Here is a 9,913-nt window from a genome sequence, read left to right as displayed (position 1 = left end):
AGCAATTGTTGAAATTAGTAAGTCATGAACATGATTTACTAGAACGCATTGAGGAAGTAGAAAGGAGTAACCATACTCTACCTTCTGAAACCTTAGGAAAACTAAAAGTGAATAGTCTTAATCGGATTACTAAGGTACAACATAGTCTGTTAAAAATGGCGGGGAAATTTAGTAATCCCTTTAAAAAATGACGACAAGTCCTTTCTCCATATACATTCCGATTGGTATGTTGTATGAACAATATAAGGCTGAATACTTTGCAGCTTATATTGACTCGGGAGCAGAAATTTGTACAGCAAAAAGGGAAGTCTTCCCTGAAGAATGTGAAGAAGAATTGCCAAAAATTGCTGGACGAGATTTCTCTCGAAGAATTTTAATTCTTTGCAAAGGAATAAAACAAGAAGAGATCCTTATGGGAGGAGCAGGTCAAACACCCTGGTACAAGGTAAAAACACCACCAATCTATTTCCATGATACAGGAGCAGACATCCTGTTAGGAAATAACTTCTTACAAATGGTTAAGAAGTACACACAAGACAACGAGTCAAGAAGACTTATGTTCACTACAATTTGTGATCATAAAATTATCGTTCAACGACTCAAGGTTGCTTTTTATCGACAATTGCCGATAATATTTCACAGCCAGCGTGGTGATAAAGGACAAATTTTTCACCCAAAAATGAAATATCCAAGAAGGTTTGGATAAACCATGTTGAAAATAACGACAGAACAAGAACTCCAAACAGAAGATATGGAGCTTCTCAAAGTAACTCTAAATCACAGAGATATAGAGTTAGAAAATAAGGTATCTCTTGAAGATGTCAAAAAGAGGCTCAAAGAAAGTTACAATGAGCATCCTTTGGCATGGTGGGATAGAAATCAACTCAAAGCCAGTCTTACTCTAAAGGAAGGCAAAGAGTATGAATTCGTCAGATATAAGCCTATCCCAATGAACATAACATATCAAAGGGATATGAGAATGATTATCAAGGAACATTTGAACCTTGGTCTAATCAAAAAAGGAGTTTCACCATATAGCAGCCCAGGTTTTCTGGTTAGAAATCATGGTGAAATAAAAAGAGAGAAACTCAGGTAAGTTATTAACTACCAATGTATTAATAAAATCCTGGAGTTTGATGGGTACTTCATACCCAGTAGAGAACATCTAATTAGTTGTGTACGAAATGCTAAAGTCTTCTCAAAATTTGATTGTAAGTCTGGATTTTACCAGATTCGAATGGAAGAAGGCAGTAAGAAATTCACAGCCTTCTCTACACCACAAGGACATTATATCTGGGAAGTTATGCCTATGGGATTAGCTAATGCACCCCAAATATTTCAAAGAAAAATGGATAATCTTTTTAAAGATTATTTAAACTTCATGTTTGTTTATATTGATGATATTCTTATAGCATCCAAAAACATAGATGAACATGTTAAACATTTAGAGATTTTCTCTAAAATTTGTAAACAAGAAGGACTGGTTTTATCTGAAAAGAAAGCAGTCTTAGCAACAAGGAAAATTGAATTCCTTGGGATTGAGATTGATGAAACTAGAATAATTCTACAACCCCATACTGTGGAAAAGGTAAAGAATTTTCTAGATAAACTCAAAGATGTAAAACAACTCCAAAGTTTTCTAGGATTAGTTAATTTTGCAGGGATGTTCATAAAAAATCTGGCAATGTACAGAAAGGTGTTCAGCCTTTTGTTAAAAAAGGATGCAAGGTTTATATGGATCGATGACCATACTAAAGGAGTGAACCAATTAAAGGAGATATGTAAGAATCTCCCAAAAATGGCTATACCCGTGGATGAAGATGATCTGGTGTTATTTACGGATGCTAGTGATGAATGGTGGGCAGCAGTGCTTACTAAGATCACTCCGGATGGAGAAATACCATGCAGATATTGTAGCGGTCTTTTTTCAGAATCTGAAGCTATCAGATGGCATATCAACGAGAAGGAATTTTATGCAGTTAAAAGGACTTTCGAAAAATGGCCTTTATTTTTACTTGCTAAAAAATTCACTTTGAAGGTTGATAACACTCAGGTAAAAGCTTTCCTAAGGAATAAGATTGAATCTAAACATGAGAAAGCTAGGTTATTAAGATGGCAAGCTTTATGTCAAAATTATATTTTTGATATTGTTATTATTAAATCTCATGAAAATATTCTTGCAGATTTCTTAACAAGAGATGGAAGGAAGTGACCTAGATTCCATCATGAAAATGCAGAGGCATCTCAGGGAACACCTTGGGCTGCTTCAAACCGAGTTCAACCAGCTTGTCCTAAGTGCCGATATGACAGGCAGGTTACAACAAGCTGATCGGATCAAAGTATCCAATCGAATCACAGGATGTATGCAAGCTCAAACTCAACTATGGGCTGCTATTCAAGGGCCAATTATGCGTGCCATAGAAAAACCACTGGTTTCTCAAAAACAAGAAATGTTAAAACCATTGGTTTTACAAGAACAAGAAATAGAGCCATCGGTTATAAAACAATATGTTGAGGATTTTAATACTCAAGAAACAAGCGCTAATCTATCATCAGCTTTTCATGATCTAGATAAAGCAACATTTGATAATGATAACTCATCAAGTCAACCCTCCGCCTCTGAGGTAAAAGAGGAAGAGATCAATCTTAGGCCCCACACTGACAAGGGCAAATCTAAGATCGATACTAACCCAGCTGTCATTTCTCCATTTCAGGTTTATCAACAAAGATGGAAGAAATTAAGCACAAGAAGTGAAATCAACCCGATCACTTGCCGGGTTGATGTTGCAGGAATATATCCAAGGGTTTGGATAAAACACAATGTCAATCCTAAGGATGTAAAACTATGGTATAAATTTGGGGCTCTAGCCTCAGTTTATACAACTTCACCAGGCTTCCAGGAAATATCACAACTACCAAAATGGATTCAGGAAGCAATCCAAGAAATATAGGCAAATAATGATCATTTGTCCAGAGGAGATGTGCTCGAGTTATACTTCTTTAGTGCAACTCCAGAACCAACAGGGAAAGTATCACACGAGCCCTTTCATTTCATCAAGCGAAGGAGACCTGACATGAATAATCAAAGATTTATCAAGGATCCTATATCTGAAGAAATACCATTGGTGTCCACTTTTGGAGAAAATGAAATTTCATCCAAAAGGGCATGGGGTATTTGGGTTTGTCTCACCGAGATGGATAAGGTCAAATTTCCGTTCAAATTTTATCAAAATTCTGTGAACGGATCATTCCTGTTAAACACAATGACAGGAAAAACTACGGCTTTTGCGGAAGAACTCTTCGAAAAGAAGAGGAACTTTTTGTGGAACAACAAGCTGACGGGGAGTTAAACTCGTCGAAATTTTGTAACATGTCTCATATCGGAAGATGGTCAGAAAATATCTGCCCAGAATGTCCAAACCAAAAGGAGCCAGAATTCGAAAATACCTTCAAACCCCGAACGGATCGAAAAGATTTTTTCGAGACAAGCAAAGGTGGAGAGGGACCACCAAAACCACGTTTTCCCAGGGGCCCACTGCAAAAGCAAAAGATGCCCCGACAACAATAAAGAAGGCATGTGAGGAGAATAAATCCAAAAGAAAAAGTCAAGCATGTGACTCCTCTACTAGTAAAAGATGCCATTGGGCATGTGACTCTCCCACTAGCAAAAGATGCCATCAATAATGACATAAATAATTCAAGATAACTGTAAAATTCCTTGAAGTTTCTCGGTGAAATGAGTGGAACTTCGGCTATAAATATAGGATTTTGAGGAAGCTGAAGACATCGATCATTCCCTTCAGTTTTCTTACGAAATAAAATCTATTTTAATATTGCTCTTTCTAAGTTTGTGTTAAATTTCTGTTTTATTTATTTCAAGAACAAGACTACTATGAGTAGCTAAACTAGTTATCTCCTCCTCTTCAAAGGAGGTTGATTTATGTAATAATATGTTGTCTGAATAAATTTCCTAAGTCTCTTGTTCATCCATGCTTATATTTTATAATTAATTTTATATACCATACGCCTTAAGGTAGAAAACGAATTAAGGCTGTGCTGGGTGTCGTTGAAGGAGCTTATGCAGAACCATCTGTTGCGACTGCGTGGTTGAGTGTGAGGAGCACTTTGTAAAATTCGACAGGTATGATCCGACGACACTATGGTCAAAGAGGTATTTAATTTTAATTAATCTTACGGAAGCATGATGGGCTTATGCATAATTTTAATAATGTTGGGAAATAAAGGGCAGAATAGATATTATTTAGTTTCAAGAACATGTTCGAGACACTTTTTAATTGATAAGGGATATTTTCAGGTTACGAAAAACAAAAGGAATATAATTGGCTCGATAACGAAACTAGAGGAATATATTTAGGAATTATCCCCCTAGCCTCCATCTACCCCATCTTCATTCTCACGTTTTCAGCAGAAAACTCACAGCACACACGAGCACTTTGAAGATTTAATCGAAGTTTTGAAGGCTGTTCGTCCCGGTGATCGCCGTACGCGTCATATTCACATTTTTTGCTTCGAAAATCATTCAAGGCACGTTTGAATTCTCTTCTTGGCCATCATTTAGTTCATAATATTCTGATCTTACATGAAATCCTTTGATATTGCATGTGTGTTTGATTTTTATGAAGAATATGCAACCATGTTGAACCGTATACGTTCTTTTCCATGCTTTCTCGCATTTTTCTCATTTTTTTGACATGGTTCGGTCAAGGCTGCTGGTGCATGGCTAAGTGGGTGTGTTAGGGTCCCTAGGGTCGAGCTTGGTCGGGTTTTATGGGTTTAACAGGCTGGAAACGAAGCCTTTTTCTTCTGATGCACAACCGATCTCAGATTGAGCAGTTTCATAAAAATGGCTCGTTCTTGGTCCACAGGGCGAGTTTAGGCTTGGTTTCAGTTGGGTTAGAATTGCAAGACCGATAGGAAGGTATTCCAGGTGGGTATCCAGCCGGTGGTGTCCGGGGATGGGCGGCCGAATGGCCTGAAGTGGTGGCTCGCATTCTGCACGTGAGCAGGAACTAGGGATAGATTGTTTTGGTTCGTTCTCCTTGTACAGGGCTCGGTTTGAGGTCAAATTTGTTGTGTTAGAACCATCTAGATGTTTTCTAAGTAAGGGCAGTGGTTTGACGGCTAAAGGTGGTCGGAGAAGGCGGTACAATCAGATTTTTGGAAGCCGAACAAGGCTGCCGCGAGTTGGGCTTAGGGAAAAGAAGGCTAGGGTTGTGTCTTGTGTTTAGGTGGGCCGGGATTGGGTTTTAGGGTCCGGGTCGGGTCTAAAATGTCACGGTCAAGTTTGTTGAGTCCGGGTACAGATTGTGTTAGTTGGGCTCGGGAAATTTATTTTTAAGTTAATTATTAGCTTAAGTGTTTAAATGGGCTTAAGTCTAAGTTGATTAAATAAATGGGCTACATGAGTTTTATTTAATTGGACTTAAATAATTATTTAAGTAAGTCGAATAATTTTTATGGGCTCAGGGCCCATGAAAGTTATTGAGCCAGTTTTTGGTAAATTGGGCCCATTGGGCCAGTCTAGGTGATTAATGGGCTTGGGTTCACTAATGGGCCGGGGATGTACTAATGTGCTTAAATAAATTATTTGGGCTAAATTTAAGTTAATGGGCTTAAGTTGAGTTATTGGGTCAGTCTTGAAATTTATGGGCCTAAGTCTAAGAAGTCAGCAGCCTGAACCAATCCATGAAAAATATGCATGTTCCGTAAATATATATTTAATTATTGCATGAATATTTTAAGTATGAAAAAAAATATTATTTTTATATTTATATTAATAAAATAATTAAATATATATTTACAAGCAATATTTTTATTTTTATGAAAATAAGATCATGAAAAATTTTATGTATGTGCATGATGATTTATGTATATGTGTGATGCTGGGCATGAAAAATATTTTAAAGGAGTTGAAGTGGGTGGGTGACAACCTACGGGATTGGAGATGGGATGCCTAGGCCCGAAGATCTTTTCATATGACATGGGACTGTGGGTCGGGATACTGGGGCCCGATTGCCTTTCCATATGTAATGGACTGGGCCTCTGCGCTCTGATAACCCTCTCTGGGCCGGCCCAGCCATACTCATGATCAATTCCCCAGCGAGGTGCAAAGCTCGCGCGCGCGCGAGATAACTATCTCGCGCCAGGCGCGAGGCGTTCCTTTAAAAAAAAAACTTTTGACTTGCTTTTAATCTTGGGTTCTGGTTTGATTATTTGTTGTTTAATCCGAGATTAGTTGTTTAGAACCGAGGTCTCACACCATATGATTATGATTATGATTGCCTACGGATCCGGGGTCAGCCTGGTGAAGGGGCCAAGAGATGGAGATCCCACCGCCACGTACGCTGGTTTTAGATTGATCAATCGACATGACACGTCACACGACATAGATATAACCTTCAGAGTTTTTAAATTATGATATGCCCTAAATATGATGCATGAAGAATGTGTTATGTTAAGAATATGTATGATATGCTTATGTGATTATCATGAATTATGAATTTTAAGGACATGCATGTATATATATTATTTATTATGTATTTTGCATGTATAATATGTTGCATAAATTTTTAGCATGTTGTTATTATGAGATAGAACGTGTTAAGCTTTTAGTCTCATTAGACTTAAATGGTGCAGGTGAGCAAGAAATAGATCAAGAGAATGTTGCCTAGACTGGCGATGAAGACGTATGAGCTCCCGGCGACCGGCTAGCCCGTGACCTACGCTCAAGTTTATGTTTTCAGTGGTTTTAATATTATTACGTTTTTCGCACATATTTTATGATTTATTCATGAGTTTATGGATTTTTATGTGAGGGTTTTATGAGAGGTTGGTGATGATATTTTGATGTATGGATTGGTACTTATTTTATTTGCATGCAAATTATTATGGATTTTAGTTAGAACATTTTTATGGAAATTTCTTTATGTTTATAAATGTTTCAGAAATTAATTATTTAATATATATATATATATATACACACACACGCACGTTTTAAATATATATTATATTAAGTATTTAGTTAGTTATTTATTTATTTATAGATGCATGATTTATATATATATTTTATATTAAATATTTAGTTACTTATTTGTTAATAATAATAATAAAAAAATTAGTAGTAGTAGGTTCGATTCGTTTCAGATAAAGTGTCCAAATAAATAATATGAGACCCAAATGGATTTAGTCATTGGGCTTGGACCGGGAGAAAATCAAATTGGGTTATAACCCATCATAAGCCCCCATCTCTCGAGCATGTCTTGTTTAGTAGAGATGATCAAGAGTAAGAGTTTTTTTGAGTAGTCTGTCAGTAGACATGTAGAGATAATAAATTTGGGTCATAACCCATCATAAAATCCCCACTCTTGGGCGGGTCATGTGCTTCGAGATGACCGAGAGGAAAAAAATTGGAGATACCGTTATGGATTATTCGTAGTAGAAATGTGTTGCAATTGAATTATAGATAGTAGGAAGCAAAGTCCTAGTTGAATTGAAAATTGTTGGATTCACAGTCCTGTCTGAATAATGATCGTAGAATTGCAGTAAGATTATAGTGTAAGTGGATAGGAATCAAAGTCCTGCTAGAATAATAATTGTAGAAACTCAGTAGAATAATAATTGTAGTAGAACTCTGGCTAAATTAGCATTATAAATTCAACACCGTAGTGTTTTCATCACAATTTACTAACTTAATATTATTTCTGAATTTTTTTTATTGCAGTGTTAGCATAATCACGTCCAAAAAATAAATATAGAAGATGCAGTCCAATTTATTTATATGGCAGGTACCAAGATTTGTCTCATTAGTCATTACGTAGCTTTTAAATTTGGTAGCAAATATTCTCTTTCTTTTCCGTATTTTCAACGTGAATTGAATTTGGTATGCAAGTATATTGCGTGTATTTATGTAAATATGTGTATATCCCCCCATCTACCAATCTCTCCACTATCTCCATTGATTTTTGTCTCTTCACCGGCCGATGAGATAAGGTGGCAGAGGCGGCAATGGCGAGAGTCTGTGGACAAGAACGAGGTGGCGCGTAGGCGTGAGAAGAGTGAAGGAGGAGGAGGCGGCGGCTCGTCGATGGAAGATCTGAGACAAAGATGAGGGACGGCGGCATGGATTTGAGACATAGGGCGAGGGACGCACGACAGCTAGGGCTTCTGGTGGCTGCCGATTTAGGAGGAGTTGCAGGTGACGGCGTCGGTGGATCCACGAGATGGAGAAGGCGGCGGCGATGGAAAACCATATATTTTATTTAGACAATAGCGTGGCTCTGCCGGTTGTTCTAAATAATATATTGTGATTTGATCTAACATTTACTTTTATGTCAATTTATATTTATGCATTTATATATATATTATAGGTACCATGTATTAAATATCGGTTAATCTGATATTAATATAGAGGGAATTATATTATATGATATACTTGTTTAAATATTTAATTTTTCTTTTATGTTTATATTTATGAATCTATATATATATTATGGGTAGCATGTATTAAATATCGTTTAATCTGATATTAATATAGTGGGAACTATATTATATGATATACTTGTTTAAATATTTAATTGTTCTTTTATGTTTATTTTTATTTTAGTTTCTTTTATTTATTTTTGTTAAGCAATCTTAAATAAACCAACAATGAATCTTTGAAGCTTTGACAATTTTATAATTTGTGTATTTGAAGTTTTATAATAATATTTTCATCTATAATATATCATTGTTAAAATTAAACTTACAACATCCTCTCCGTGGATAGATCTCGTACTCACGAGTATATTACTTGCAGACAACCTACACTTGAGTGAATTACAATTTAAGTTGTAGCAAGTTTTTGGCGCCGTTGCCGGGGAGGTATAAATTAAGTTTAATTTTTGTTATTTATGTTATTTATGTAAATATTATGTTGTTTTTAATTGTATGATTGTTTGGAGTCGTAAACAAAGTAGTAGACTTGTTCGAGTATCGGAAAATATTTTAAACATGAAAGATAATTCTAATAATCAAGATGATAATAATAATAATCAAGAACATGAACAACCAAGAACACTTAGGCACCATATGAATCCAATAAGAACTAGTACACCATCTTGTTTAGGTTTTCCTCCTGATGCATCTAATTTCAATTTTAAACCTCAAATCATTCAACTTTTACCAAATTTTTATGGCTTAGATTCCGAAAATCCATATTTGCATTTAAGAGAATTTGAGGAGGTTTGCAACACTTATAATGATCAAAATTGTAGCATGGATATTGTTCGATTAAAGCTTTTCCCTTTTTCTTTAAAAGATAAAGCTAAAACATGGTTGCAAAATTTGAGATCAAGTTCAATAAGATCATGGGAAGAAATGCAACAACAATTTCTAAAAAAGTTTTTCCTTCCCATAGAACAAACTCTTTTAAAAGACAAATTACAACTTTTTCTCAAAAACAAGGGGAAATATTTTATCAATGTTGGGATAGATATAAAGAGTTACTTAATACATGCCCACATCATGGTTTTGAAATATGGAGGATAGTTTCTCACTTTTATGAAGGTTTAATACCGAAAGATAGGCAAATGATAGAATTCATGTGTAATGGAATTTTTGAAGATAAAAACCCAAATGAAGCTAAGGAATATTTGGAGTCATTAGGACTTGGTGAATTTTTTATGGTTATCATGACATGATGAATTTTGTAACAGTCATTATGATTTGATAAATTTTTTATAGTCGATATGACTTCTTCTGAAAAAAATTTTATAGTCGCTATGATTTCTTCTAAATTTTTTTTATAGTCACTATGACTTCATGAATTTTTATAGTCATCATGACTTGATAAATTATTTATAGTCGCTATGACTTTTTCTGAAATTTTTTTATAGTCGCTATGACTTCTTTTGAA

At 35.4% G+C, this 9,913-nt stretch overlaps 1 non-coding gene across 1 annotated transcript; it reads right to left on the bottom strand.

Moving 5' to 3' along the window:
* Window positions 1–9,418: 9,418 nt before the first annotated feature.
* On the bottom strand, window positions 9,419–9,529 carry LOC140876888 (small nucleolar RNA R71). The gene has a single exon (XR_012149118.1). It is a non-coding gene; the product is annotated as a small nucleolar RNA R71 (small nucleolar RNA).
* Between the last annotated feature and the right edge of the window lie 384 nt (window positions 9,530–9,913).

Source organism: Henckelia pumila, chromosome 1 (assembly GCF_033568475.1).
Source record: "Henckelia pumila isolate YLH828 chromosome 1, ASM3356847v2, whole genome shotgun sequence".
NCBI lineage: Eukaryota > Viridiplantae > Streptophyta > Magnoliopsida > Lamiales > Gesneriaceae > Henckelia > Henckelia pumila.
The sequence above is the reverse complement of the archived record's forward strand: the minus strand, read 5'-3'. Positions and strand labels throughout refer to the sequence as shown.